General features: G+C 28.4%; 1 protein-coding gene across 5 annotated transcripts in view; it reads right to left on the bottom strand.

Annotated features, from left to right (window-relative positions):
• LOC127286267 (sodium- and chloride-dependent taurine transporter-like) overlaps positions 1-12,933 on the bottom strand; it is a 499,457-nt gene that overhangs the window by 135,088 nt on the left and 351,436 nt on the right. Inside the window, exon 1 of one of the 5 annotated variants that reach the window (XM_051312646.1) lies at positions 2,185-3,301. The exons of the other annotated variants lie outside the window; for them this stretch is intronic. The gene's annotated coding sequence lies outside the window, so the exon portion shown is untranslated. Of the gene's footprint in view, positions 1-2,184; positions 3,302-12,933 lie in introns of those variants that run through there. 5 annotated transcript variants of the gene reach the window in all.

Raw genomic sequence — 12,933 nt, 5'->3', positions numbered from 1 at the left:
CAAACAAACATTTATTTATTTCATTTAAATAAAATATTTATTTGAAATAAATAAAAATGATTTAAATATACGTTTTTATTCAAAACTAATAAATTTTTTCTCTGGGTGTGTAATATACTAGGGGGGTATGCCCCCTGCGCGCTTCGCGCGCCAACCCCCATTCCCTCCTCTCTTCCCTTCCCCCACCCTAAATTTAAAGGTTAAGATCGTTTCAAGACTCTGAATATAGCCGTAAGTCACCCCCTCCCTTTTCTTCTACCCCCCTTCTCTTGACTTGCGGCTATATTCAGAGTATTGGAACAGCGGCGGCAGCGGCTTCGCGCGCCAACCCCCATCCCCCCTCCACTCTTCCCCTCCCCCACCCTAAATTTAAAGGTTAAGATCGTTTCAAGACTCTGAATATAGCCGCAAGTCCCCCCCTCCCTTCTCTCCAACCCCCCTTCTCTTGACTTGCGGCTATATTCAGAGTCTTGGAACAGCGGCGTTGGCGGCGATATCTTTTTGTATATATATATATATATATATATATATATATATATATATATATATATATATATATATATATATATATATATATATATATATATATATATCATATATCAACTCTGCAATAAAATTATAAACCAAAATATTGGTTATATGGGGAAAGCAACGCTAGTATAACATTGTTAGAACAACTATTTATTTGGAATTTAATTATAAAATTGTAACATTCATGTAACAATGTTGCATTATTTATTTTATTTAAACTTAATTTTGGACTTGTAACATTTATGTAACAGTGTTACTTTATTAATTTTATTAAAAATTTAATTATGGGGATAAAATTGTAACATTGTTGTAACAATGTTACATTACTAATTTTTGGGAATTTAGTTTTAATGTAGGTTGTAACATTGATGCATCAATGTTGCACTATTGATTTTCTTTGGTTATGATGTTTGTAGCATTGATGTAACAATGTTACATTTGTAATATTAAGGACGTTTAAAATAATATATGTACCCAGCAAACACGTTATGTATCAGCTACATAACAAATAGGTCATATTGTTATGTCACTCTGTAACATTATTTTAATGTAATCATTATATAATGAGAATGAAACGCTGTGTTATAATTCTGTTATTCTATGGTGATATAATTGTTACCTAATTTGTATACGTATATGTTATATAACAATATGATATATTTATTACATCACAACCCACGTGAAAAAGTTCCCGGGAGACTCCCGGGAATTTCTCAGAAAAAATTCCCGCAAACTTTGTGAGGGTAATAATTTTCGAAATAAAAAAAAATAAATCGATAATTACCTGCATGTCCTCCTGCCAAGAGAGGAACGATTCGCAGCTCACAAAATTTTCTTATTTTCAACAATAATCTCTTAAGGACCCAAAAATATCTCTTAACAATCTTAACTAAAAATTCCCAAAATTTGTCATAACAATCATAACCTTAAATTTCATTAATTGCTGAACAAAATTCCATAAAAAATTCTCCAATGAGACCTGGTTCCTCTAGTCAGTGCGTGTGTGTGATTAATAATTTTTCATATATAATAATTTTGACACATTATTTTATTATCAAATCAATTATTTTCATTTATTATAATTTCTAGAATTGACATATAAAAATCCTTGCTGAAGACAAAGTTTTATTTTTACAATTGTTCTCAATTTTTAAACGACGATAATTAACAAAAAAAGATTAATTAATAGAATTGGCTCATAATAACTCAAAATTTTAATTTACATTAATTAATTAAGACTTTAATAATTTTCTGAATAAATTTACATTAAAGTAAAAATATTGGCTCTTAATAGCCGATGAATACTCCATGACTGCAAGAAAAAAAAAATCGGAAAGAACTTGTCGAGAAGCGACATAACCAAATTTTTATCTGAAACAACAAAATCGCGAATTTCGTAATAAAATTCTCAAATTTTTACTCATAATTTTTCGAAATATTTTACTGAATTTAAATTTTACTGAATAATCAAGGTTATCTTAATAATTTGCCGAAACACTCGAGAGAAAATTCGTCCCACAACATGTGCTCGAGTTCGCCATTTTTTTATTTTCTAATTTTCAAAGTTAATTAATTTTTATTTTTCACTTTTTGGCCGAACTCGTATATTTTACAAAGAATCATGTTTTTAATTTTTAAGAAAGTTTAGCTTACCTCGATATCAATTTACAATTTATTGGAGCATCTATAAAAATCTGCCAATAATTGTTTTAATTTTTTCCGATAAATCGATCAATCTAACAGACAGCACGATGTATAATGGGACTCGTCTTCCCTCTCAATTTTTCTAACCACAAAATTACAAAAATTACAAGAAAACAGAGGGGAAACGTCGTGAGTGTCGTCCTCGGTCTATACCGTTGTCCTTCGACGCTGATTGGCTGATGTGTTTTCCTCGACTTCCAGAATAGTTACGTAGTTAGTCCAAGTTCAAATTTCACTTAATTTGAATTAACAATCAATCCAATTGACTTAGAGAATTTCCATTATCTTCTTGAATAAAATATTCATGGCGACTCAACGTAATTTATAGGTATTTGATTTTAGCCAGGATCAGCAAATTCATCAAAATAATTATAATTGGCCTCGCGGTAATTTTTCAACCTCCTTCCAAGATCGTGAAGGCGGACCCGTCAGAAATTTTACAGCGCCAAGATGGTGTAGCGGCTACCGGCAATAATTCAACAAGTGTGCCCAGGTGGCAACCAAAACAAACAACATAACCCCAATTCTGTTCGTAATAGCAGAACAGCAATTTTTGTTAGTTTATTTTTTTCTTTCGTAACAAGGTTGTTCCTCACGATAATCCATCGAAATTCATGGACCCCACGATGTCGGAACGGCTTAACAATTCGTAACAAAGTGTCGTTCCTCACGATTACCCCTCGAAAATCAGGGATCTCTCGGTTTCGGAGCGGCAATAAGTTGGTGTTCGATCCTTCCTTTGACTTATCTCAACAGTTCGGAGATCTCCTCGTCGGCGAAGGTGAACAGGGTATCGTAACAATATTTTCATAACAATGACGGTCCTAATCCTTTCATAATTCTTGACAGGTTTCTTGTGATGTAGCTGAGTGACAATTTCTTTTTAAATGAACAAGGACTTGTAGTTTGAAATCGAGAATGGACAGATGTCATCTACGTTGGCTGGATCTTCTGGTTTCCCGCTCGGATATATACATAAAAAAATAAAGAAAAACGGCAATATCGCAACTAAAATTATTTGACATTTCTCGCAAAATTCAGTCATGGAGTGTCGCTTTTTCGCCGAATCGTGCTGTCGTATTTTTTTTTTTTAATTTCTGATTCTCTACAACTTGTAAGTATTTTGTATTAATAAGATTTTGTGACGTGCACAAATTGCAGCGTCACAACTTGTTAACCCTTACGTGAAGCATTGTAGGTGTCTCTGAAACAAAAAACTTTTGTTTAAGGCGTAAAAAATTTTTGTAAGTATTTAAAAAGTTTCATTTAACACTAGGAAGTACCCAGAAGCATATTTAAAGTTTAGGTTAATCATATTTTGCATGTTAATTACTTATAGGAACCTATTCAAGGTTTCAGTCTGAGATCCAGGTAATTAATCGACATTTTCTAATGTATTAAACTGAAAAAAAATCAATAGTCGATTACTAGGATCTCTCCAGGTACTTTTCTAAAAGTTAGTTAAATTTCGATAACTTCTTCGAGGAAGAAAACCCTAAAATATGAAAGACGATCGCTACAAGAGATTTCCAGGTACCTATGATTACTCAGGGTAATTTTTCGTCAACTTCTGGAACAAGTTAACCTTAAAACGTGATAAATGATCACTAGGAAGTTTCAAAATACTTTCCTAGTGTTCAGGTCGTTTTCATAAACTTTTTCAGGGAAGTTTATGTTAAACAGCTCAATCGTTTACGAGAAGCAATTATCATAGTACCTAAACTCAGTCAAAATCAAATATCTACAATTAACCTTCAAATATTTGCTCCTAGGTCAATTGATTTTTATCAACTGTCTCCGTCAAATTAAATATAAATCAGTTAATTATTTATTCCATGTAATTTCAAACAAAAAGTTTTTATCATAATTAAAATTTTTTCTTCTGATTATTTATTTATCAATTTATATTTATATTTTTAATTCTTGAAAAACAACTAAAATATCTTCAAAAATATAGTTGATTTTTAATTTTTATTAAACTTTTATGTACAGACATTTACTAAATTACAGAATAAAACATTTTGATTAATTTTTTTTAACTATAAAACATTCTCGAAGTATTAAACATAACATACAAAAATACCAACAAAATTGTCTGAATTTGAAATTTCATAACCTTAACTTTAAATATGCTTCTGGGTACTTCCTAGTGTTAAATGAAACTTTTTAAATACTTACAAAAATTTTTTACGCCTTAAACAAAAGTTTTTTGTTTCAGAGACACCTACAATGCTTCACGTAAGGGTTAACAATTTTCAATGGGGAAGGAAATTTAATTATGATATTGAATTTTTTTTATATTTAGCATTTATGTGGAAAATTAAATTTTAGTTGGAAATTGGACGCAAGTTTTTATGTAGGAAACTTTCAAATTTGGTAGGATTTTTACCAGAAATTTTTGTAAGATTTTATGTAGAAAATTTATATAGTAAATAGCACGTAAGTTTTTTTTATTGGAAATTTATTAATTTTAGGTAGATTTTCAACTGAGAATTTTTCTAAGATTTTTTGTAGAAAATTGACATGGGGAATTGACATAGGGAATTGACAAAGAAATTGACATAAATATTTGACAAAAAACATGTAAGAAATTACATAAGAATCCACATGGATTTCTATGTAGAGACAAAAACGTAAATTCTCATATGAAATCCTATTCATAATCGTGTCCCAATTTCACATAGGGGTTTTTATGGAATTCTATATGGATTCCTATAATCAAAATGGATTATCACATGAGTTTTGAATTAGGCTTCCATGTAGGAACCTTTGTGGGAATTTTCAGTAGGGATTCTTATTTTTGCTACGCTCATCATATTATGGTGGATGAAACTTAGTAAAAAAATTTTATTTTTATTATTATAAGTGATCCAAGATGCCAACACTATGTCGGCAGCTTTTTTAGCATTGTCATCTTCATAACCAGGATAAGAAATAAGTTGGTAACTGTAAAAGTTACTTTCCTCATCTGAGAACAAATCCAGAATATCTTTATTCATCTGTAGAAATTAAAATCATAAATTAAACAAAAAAAATCCGGCAGCCCCCTGCAGGGGCGGCCACATTCTCATCACGCGCTTCGCGCGTAGGGGCTCGCTTCGCTCGCTAGTTTGAGCGCGCCCCGGGGCGCGCGAAGGATGTTCGTCCCGCTTCGCGTGCATTGTTTAAGCATCGCGCTACGCGCTTTGTTTGTTTATTACAATTCAAAACCTAGTAGCATTAATTACTTTTTAACTACACTGTGTAATTCAAAAATTTTTCAATTACATTCAAAAATTGTATTAATTATACTACCAGAAAGTAGTTGAATGACCCAAGAATCCATTTGGTAGAATGAGATTTTGTAGTTGTTTCAGACTTTGTAGTTGATATAATTAATTTTGAAGTAAAATGTCAAGAAGAAAGAAATTATTTTTATTAATTTTATTAAAAAGAGTAAAATTAATTACACACAGAGTTAAAATAAGTACAAAAGTAGTTATTTTAAAAGGGGAGCTTCATATAATCGACTTGTTTTGAAAAATTTATTAGAAACAACTCATAGTCTTTATTAAAATGCGTTAAATTAAATTCTACAAATAGGTAAGTTTTAAAGGTATTAGAATACATTTTTTATCGAGCAAAAAAAAGAGAATAGCGGCAGTGCAGCTGTTCAAACTTAGTTCCTTAATTTTGCGCCGTTGATTGGCCAGGTCTTTGTAATTAACGAAAATCGACAAATCAAATTATTTACTAAAATAAGATATTCCGCTTTGAACTAATTTCAATTGAGTAAAAGAAAAAATTAATTGAAAATTTAAAAACATTAAAAAAAAGAACTTTAAAGTAAATGCATTTTTAAATCAGCAAATTTATTATATGAGGTTTTGCCCTCATGTTTTTATTCATAAAAATTTTTTTGTACAATTTATATAAGTGAAATTTTTGGTTTTTATAAATTAAATTTCATTTTCTTAAAGTACTTTGACTTTAAGGATAACATTCTCATCACGACACTCGCGTTTCACGCTCGAAAATTAGAAACATACAATAGGAAAAGTAGGCATGCATTAACCCATTAATAAAATTTTTACAGGTAATTTGAGGCTATATCAAATAGTGTACTAAAAGAACCGAAAAATTTTAAATAAACAATTTACAAGCATTAAAAAAAAGATTTGTTTAGAATTTTTGTTCAGTTTTTTTAATTTTTTCAAATCTTAACCCTTCAGAATACCTTTAAATGCTAAAAATATCGGGTCAAAAATGTTTCAATACGCCATTTTGAATATTTAAAAACTAACTTCAGAATCGTAATGAGCGAACTAAAAAACCAAGGAGTAGAAAGATTTATTTAAATTTGTTAAAAGATTGTTGAAAAATGAATTTTCTCTTAAAAAATAGCAATGTTTATACTTAGTTAATTTATAATTCTTTATAATTTTGCCTGCTACACTTATTATTTTTGTTTCACTTCACAATGCTTTCGTTATAGTGGAAAAAATGTTTTATGAATACTGCTTCAAAAACTTTAAATCTATAGAGAGGAAAGTTGCTAAAAGAAAAGGTGTCAAAATAGGTTAAAACTGTGCCGCAAAAAATTAATGAGTAAAATAACACATCGAAAAAAATTAAAAATTTTTGTTACCTTAAACGTAATAGAACATAACTTTTTTAACTTTTTTGTTTTAATCTGTATCGAAAAGGGTTAAAGAAAAAAAAGTTTACTTTTGGGAGTATTTTAAGAGAAAATTAAAAAAAAAAATTTTTCAAGAAGAATTGAATTTTTTAAAAATTTAAAATTTGAATAATTTTTGAATTTTTGGGCGGATTAGTCTGTCCAACGAACTCAGGCTTCATTTTTACATGTTGAAAGCGTGTACCAAATATCAAAGCGATTCGTTAAGATACGTTCAAGTTATCGTGGGGACAAAATGAGTCCACAGACAGACTACAGACAACAAACAGACGGACAGGATTTCAAAACATACTTTTTTGGCATCAAGAGGTCTCAAAACATACAGATTCACTAAAATTTGAAAAAAGTCAAAATCGACCAAAATGAATACTTTCTAACTTATGATGAGAATTTAAAAAATCTACAAATAAATGAATTTAAACCAATTCAAAAGTAAATAATCGAAAAAATACGAAATTGTGGTATAAACAACGCAATATAAACTATTTTAAAATAGAGGAATTTTTGAAAACAATGGCAATGTTTGGAAATGGAAAACAACAGTTGGAGTTATAAAAAAAAACGTCGAGATTCACTGGAATTAGAGAATGCTCAAAATCGCCCAAATGTAATTCCTTCTCATTGTGATGAGAATGTAAAAAAACCACTGCAAAGTTAAAGTTTACTTCCTAAACACTTGTAATAAAACCTTAGTCTTGAATTTTGAAACATACTTACAATTAGTTAAAAATTCCTGTATATAATCCTTAAAGGATTTCTAGAGGTTACTATATAGGATTCTTATAGGTTCCCTGAGGAATCCTGTTAAGAATTCTACACATGATCACACTAGGATCACTTGCAGGATATTGGAACAGGGGTGGGCTGTGGGCTCAAAACGGACTAAAAAAAAAGTTTCCACAGAAATATCATATAATTGTATTAAAAGTTTTTGGGGTCATTGAATCCAAAAAAGTCAGATATAAAAAAAATCTAAAATAGCGGACCTAATATGGCTACCCAATATGATGGAAAAATTTAAAATTGATTCCATTCATTCAAAATGCGGTGCTAGGGAGTTTTTGGGGTCGTTGAATCAAATTTGGGGATAGATTTAACAGATTCAAAATTTGGATTCATAGACGCCAAAAAACCACCAGTACCGAATTTTGAACGAATCGAATCAATTTTAAAATTTCCTCCATATTGGTTTGCAATTTTGAAATTTTTAAATTTTACCTCAAATTTGGATTCAGCGACCCCAAAAACTCCCGAGTACAAAATTTTAAACGAAACAAATCAATTTAAAATTATTCTTACATATTGGGTCCGCCATTTTGAAATTTTTTAATCTGAACTCAAATTCGGATTCAGCGAGTTAGTAATCGAAAACATAAGAAAATCTGGTATAAACAGCGCAATATAAACTATTTTGGAATAGAGGATTTTTTATAAAACAATTGCAATGTTTGGAAATGGATAACAATGGTTGGACTTATAAAAAAAAAAAAAAAAAATTATAATTTTATGAGTAAGTTACTGTAATTTGTGTTAATTTAAGGTGGTTTAAATAGAGATAATACATAGTTGCTCATATTTTCTCAAAATAAAGTAATTTTGCCCTAAATTTTACCCATTTTTCATCCGTTTTTGTCATTTTTTGTCTTATTTTAAAAAAATGGTATAACTTTTTTGTTTTAATCGCTATTAAAAATTGTCAAATGAAAAAAGTGTTTATTTTTAGTCGTAATTTTCGAAAAAAAATAGAAAAAATTTTTTTTCTGAAAAATGCGAATTTTAGGAATTTTTAAAAACTCAAAATTTGATTAATTTAGTTGTTTTTTGACGAAATTGTCTGCCCAACGAACTCAGGCGAGATTTTGGTGCACTTAAACTGCAAACCAATTTTGAAGTCGATTTATTAAAATTTGCTCAAGTTATCGTCGAGACAACTTTTTTGTCTACAGACATACATACATACATACATACATACATACATACAGACAAACAATTTTTTAAAACCTATTCTTTGACATCAGGAAGTCTTGAAACGTGGAGATTCACAAGAATTAGAGATTGGTCAAAATCGGGCAAATGTAATACTTTCTCATTTTGATGAGAATGTAAAAACAAATTTTTAATTAAAAAAAAAAAAAAAAATTATAATTTTATGAGTAAGTTACTGTAATTTGTGTTAATTTAAGGTGGTTTAAACAGAGATAATACATAGTTGCTCATATTTTCTCAAAATAAAGTAATTTTGCCCTGCATTTTACCCATTTTTCATCCGTTTTTGTCATTTTTTGTCTTTTTTTAAAAAAATGGTATAACTTTTTTGTTTTAATCGCTATTAAAAATTGTCAAATGAAAAAAGTGTTTATTTTTAGTCGTAATTTTCGAAAAAAAATAGAAAAAATTTTTTTTCTGAAAAATGCGAATTTTAGGAATTTTTAAAAACTCAAAATTTGATTAATTTAGTTGTTTTTTGACGAAATTGTCTGCCCAACGAACTCAGGCGAGATTTTGCTGCACTTAAACTGCAAACCAATTTTGAAGTCGATTTATTAAAATTTGCTCAAGTTATCGTCGAGACAACTTTTTTGTCTACAGACATACATACATACATACATACATACATACATACAGACAAACAATTTTTTAAAACCTATTTCTTTGACATCAGGAAGTCTTGAAACGTGGAGATTCACAAGAATTAGAGATTGGTCAAAATCGGGCAAATGTAATACTTTCTCATTTTGATGAGAATGTAAAAACAAATTTTTAATTAAAAAAAAAAAAAAAAAATTATAATTTTATGAGTAAGTTACTGTAATTTGTGTTAATTTAAGGTGGTTTAAACAGAGATAATACATAGTTGCTCATATTTTCTCAAAATAAAGTAATTTTGCCCTGCATTTTACCCATTTTTCATCCGTTTTTGTCATTTTTTGTCTTTTTTTAAAAAAATGGTATAACTTTTTTGTTTTAATCGCTATTAAAAATTGTCAAATGAAAAAAGTGTTTATTTTTAGTCGTAATTTTCGAAAAAAAATAGAAAAAATTTTTTTTCTGAAAAATGCGAATTTTAGGAATTTTTAAAAACTCAAAATTTGATTAATTTAGTTGTTTTTTGACGAAATTGTCTGCCCAACGAACTCAGGCGAGATTTTGCTGCACTTAAACTGCAAACCAATTTTGAAGTCGATTTATTAAAATTTGCTCAAGTTATCGTCGAGACAACTTTTTTGTCTACAGACATACATACATACATACATACATACATACATACAGACAAACAATTTTTTAAAACCTATTCTTTGACATCAGGAAGTCTTGAAACGTGGAGATTCACAAGAATTAGAGATTGGTCAAAATCGGGCAAATGTAATACTTTCTCATTTTGATGAGAATGTAAAAACAAATTTTTAATTAAAAAAAAAAAAAAAAAATTATAATTTTATGAGTAAGTTACTGTAATTTGTGTTAATTTAAGGTGGTTTAAACAGAGATAATACATAGTTGCTCATATTTTCTCAAAATAAAGTAATTTTGCCCTGCATTTTACCCATTTTTCATCCGTTTTTGTCATTTTTTGTCTTTTTTTAAAAAAATGGTATAACTTTTTTGTTTTAATCGCTATTAAAAATTGTCAAATGAAAAAAGTGTTTATTTTTAGTCGTAATTTTCGAAAAAAAATAGAAAAAATTTTTTTTCTGAAAAATGCGAATTTTAGGAATTTTTAAAAACTCAAAATTTGATTAATTTAGTTGTTTTTTGACGAAATTGTCTGCCCAACGAACTCAGGCGAGATTTTGCTGCACTTAAACTGCAAACCAATTTTGAAGTCGATTTATTAAAATTTGCTCAAGTTATCGTCGAGACAACTTTTTTGTCTACAGACATACAGACATACATACATACATACATACATACAGACAAACAATTTTTTAAAACCTATTTTTTTGACATCAGGAAGTCTTGAAACGTGGAGATTCACAAGAATTAGAGATTGGTCAAAATCGGGCAAATGTAATACTTTCTCATTTTGATGAGAATGTAAAAACAAATTTTTAATTAAAAAAAAAAAAAAAAAAATTATAATTTTATGAGTAAGTTACTGTAATTTGTGTTAATTTAAGGTGGTTTAAACAGAGATAATACATAGTTGCTCATATTTTCTCAAAATAAAGTAATTTTGCCCTGCATTTTACCCATTTTTCATCCGTTTTTGTCATTTTTTGTCTTTTTTTTAAAAAATGGTATAACTTTTTTGTTTTAATCGCTATTAAAAATTGTCAAATGAAAAAAGTGTTTATTTTTAGTCGTAATTTTCGAAAAAAAATAGAAAAAATTTTTTTTCTGAAAAATGCGAATTTTAGGAATTTTTAAAAACTCAAAATTTGATTAATTTAGTTGTTTTTTGACGAAATTGTCTGCCCAACGAACTCAGGCGAGATTTTGCTGCACTTAAACTGCAAACCAATTTTGAAGTCGATTTATTAAAATTTGCTCAAGTTATCGTCGAGACAACTTTTTTGTCTACAGACATACAGACATACATACATACATACATACATACATACATACATACATACAGACAAACAATTTTTTAAAACCTATTTTTTTGACATCAGGAAGTCTTGAAACGTGGAGATTCACAAGAATTAGAGATTGGTCAAAATCGGGCAAATGTAATACTTTCTCATTTTGATGAGAATGTAAAAACAAATTTTTAATTAAAAAAAAAAAAAAAAAATTATAATTTTATGAGTAAGTTACTGTAATTTGTGTTAATTTAAGGTGGTTTAAACAGAGATAATACATAGTTGCTCATATTTTCTCAAAATAAAGTAATTTTGCCCTGCATTTTACCCATTTTTCATCCGTTTTTGTCATTTTTTGTCTTTTTTTAAAAAAATGGTATAACTTTTTTGTTTTAATCGCTATTAAAAATTGTCAAATGAAAAAAGTGTTTATTTTTAGTCGTAATTTTCGAAAAAAAATAGAAAAAATTTTTTTTCTGAAAAATGCGAATTTTAGGAATTTTTAAAAACTCAAAATTTGATTAATTTAGTTGTTTTTTGACGAAATTGTCTGCCCAACGAACTCAGGCGAGATTTTGGTGCACTTAAACTGCAAACCAATTTTGAAGTCGATTTATTAAAATTTGCTCAAGTTATCGTCGAGACAACTTTTTTGTCTACAGACATACATACATACATACATACATACAGACAAACAATTTTTTAAAACCTATTCTTTGACATCAGGAAGTCTTGAAACGTGGAGATTCACAAGAATTAGAGATTGGTCAAAATCGGGCAAATGTAATACTTTCTCATTTTGATGAGAATGTAAAAACAAATTTTTAATTAAAAAAAAAAAAAAAAAATTATAATTTTATGAGTAAGTTACTGTAATTTGTGTTAATTTAAGGTGGTTTAAACAGAGATAATACATAGTTGCTCATATTTTCTCAAAATAAAGTAATTTTGCCCTGCATTTTACCCATTTTTCATCCGTTTTTGTCATTTTTTGTCTTTTTTTAAAAAAATGGTATAACTTTTTTGTTTTAATCGCTATTAAAAATTGTCAAATGAAAAAAGTGTTTATTTTTAGTCGTAATTTTCGAAAAAAAATAGAAAAAATTTTTTTTCTGAAAAATGCGAATTTTAGGAATTTTTAAAAACTCAAAATTTGATTAATTTAGTTGTTTTTTGACGAAATTGTCTGCCCAACGAACTCAGGCGAGATTTTGCTGCACTTAAACTGCAAACCAATTTTGAAGTCGATTTATTAAAATTTGCTCAAGTTATCGTCGAGACAACTTTTTTGTCTACAGACATACAGACATACACTACATACATACATACATACAGACAAACAATTTTTTAAAACCTATTTTTTTGACATCAGGAAGTCTTGAAACGTGGAGATTCACAAGAATTAGAGATTGGTCAAAATCGGGCAAATGTAATACTTTCTCATTTTGATGAGAATGTAAAAACAAATTTTTAATTAAAAAAAAAAAAAAAAAAATT

Source organism: Leptopilina boulardi, unplaced genomic scaffold, assembly GCF_019393585.1.
Source record: "Leptopilina boulardi isolate dan_hultmark-lab unplaced genomic scaffold, ZJU_Lbou_2.1 LbouV2_351, whole genome shotgun sequence".
Lineage (NCBI taxonomy): Eukaryota > Metazoa > Arthropoda > Insecta > Hymenoptera > Figitidae > Leptopilina > Leptopilina boulardi.
Note: the sequence above shows the minus strand (reverse complement) of the source record. Positions and strands in the feature narration are given on the sequence as shown.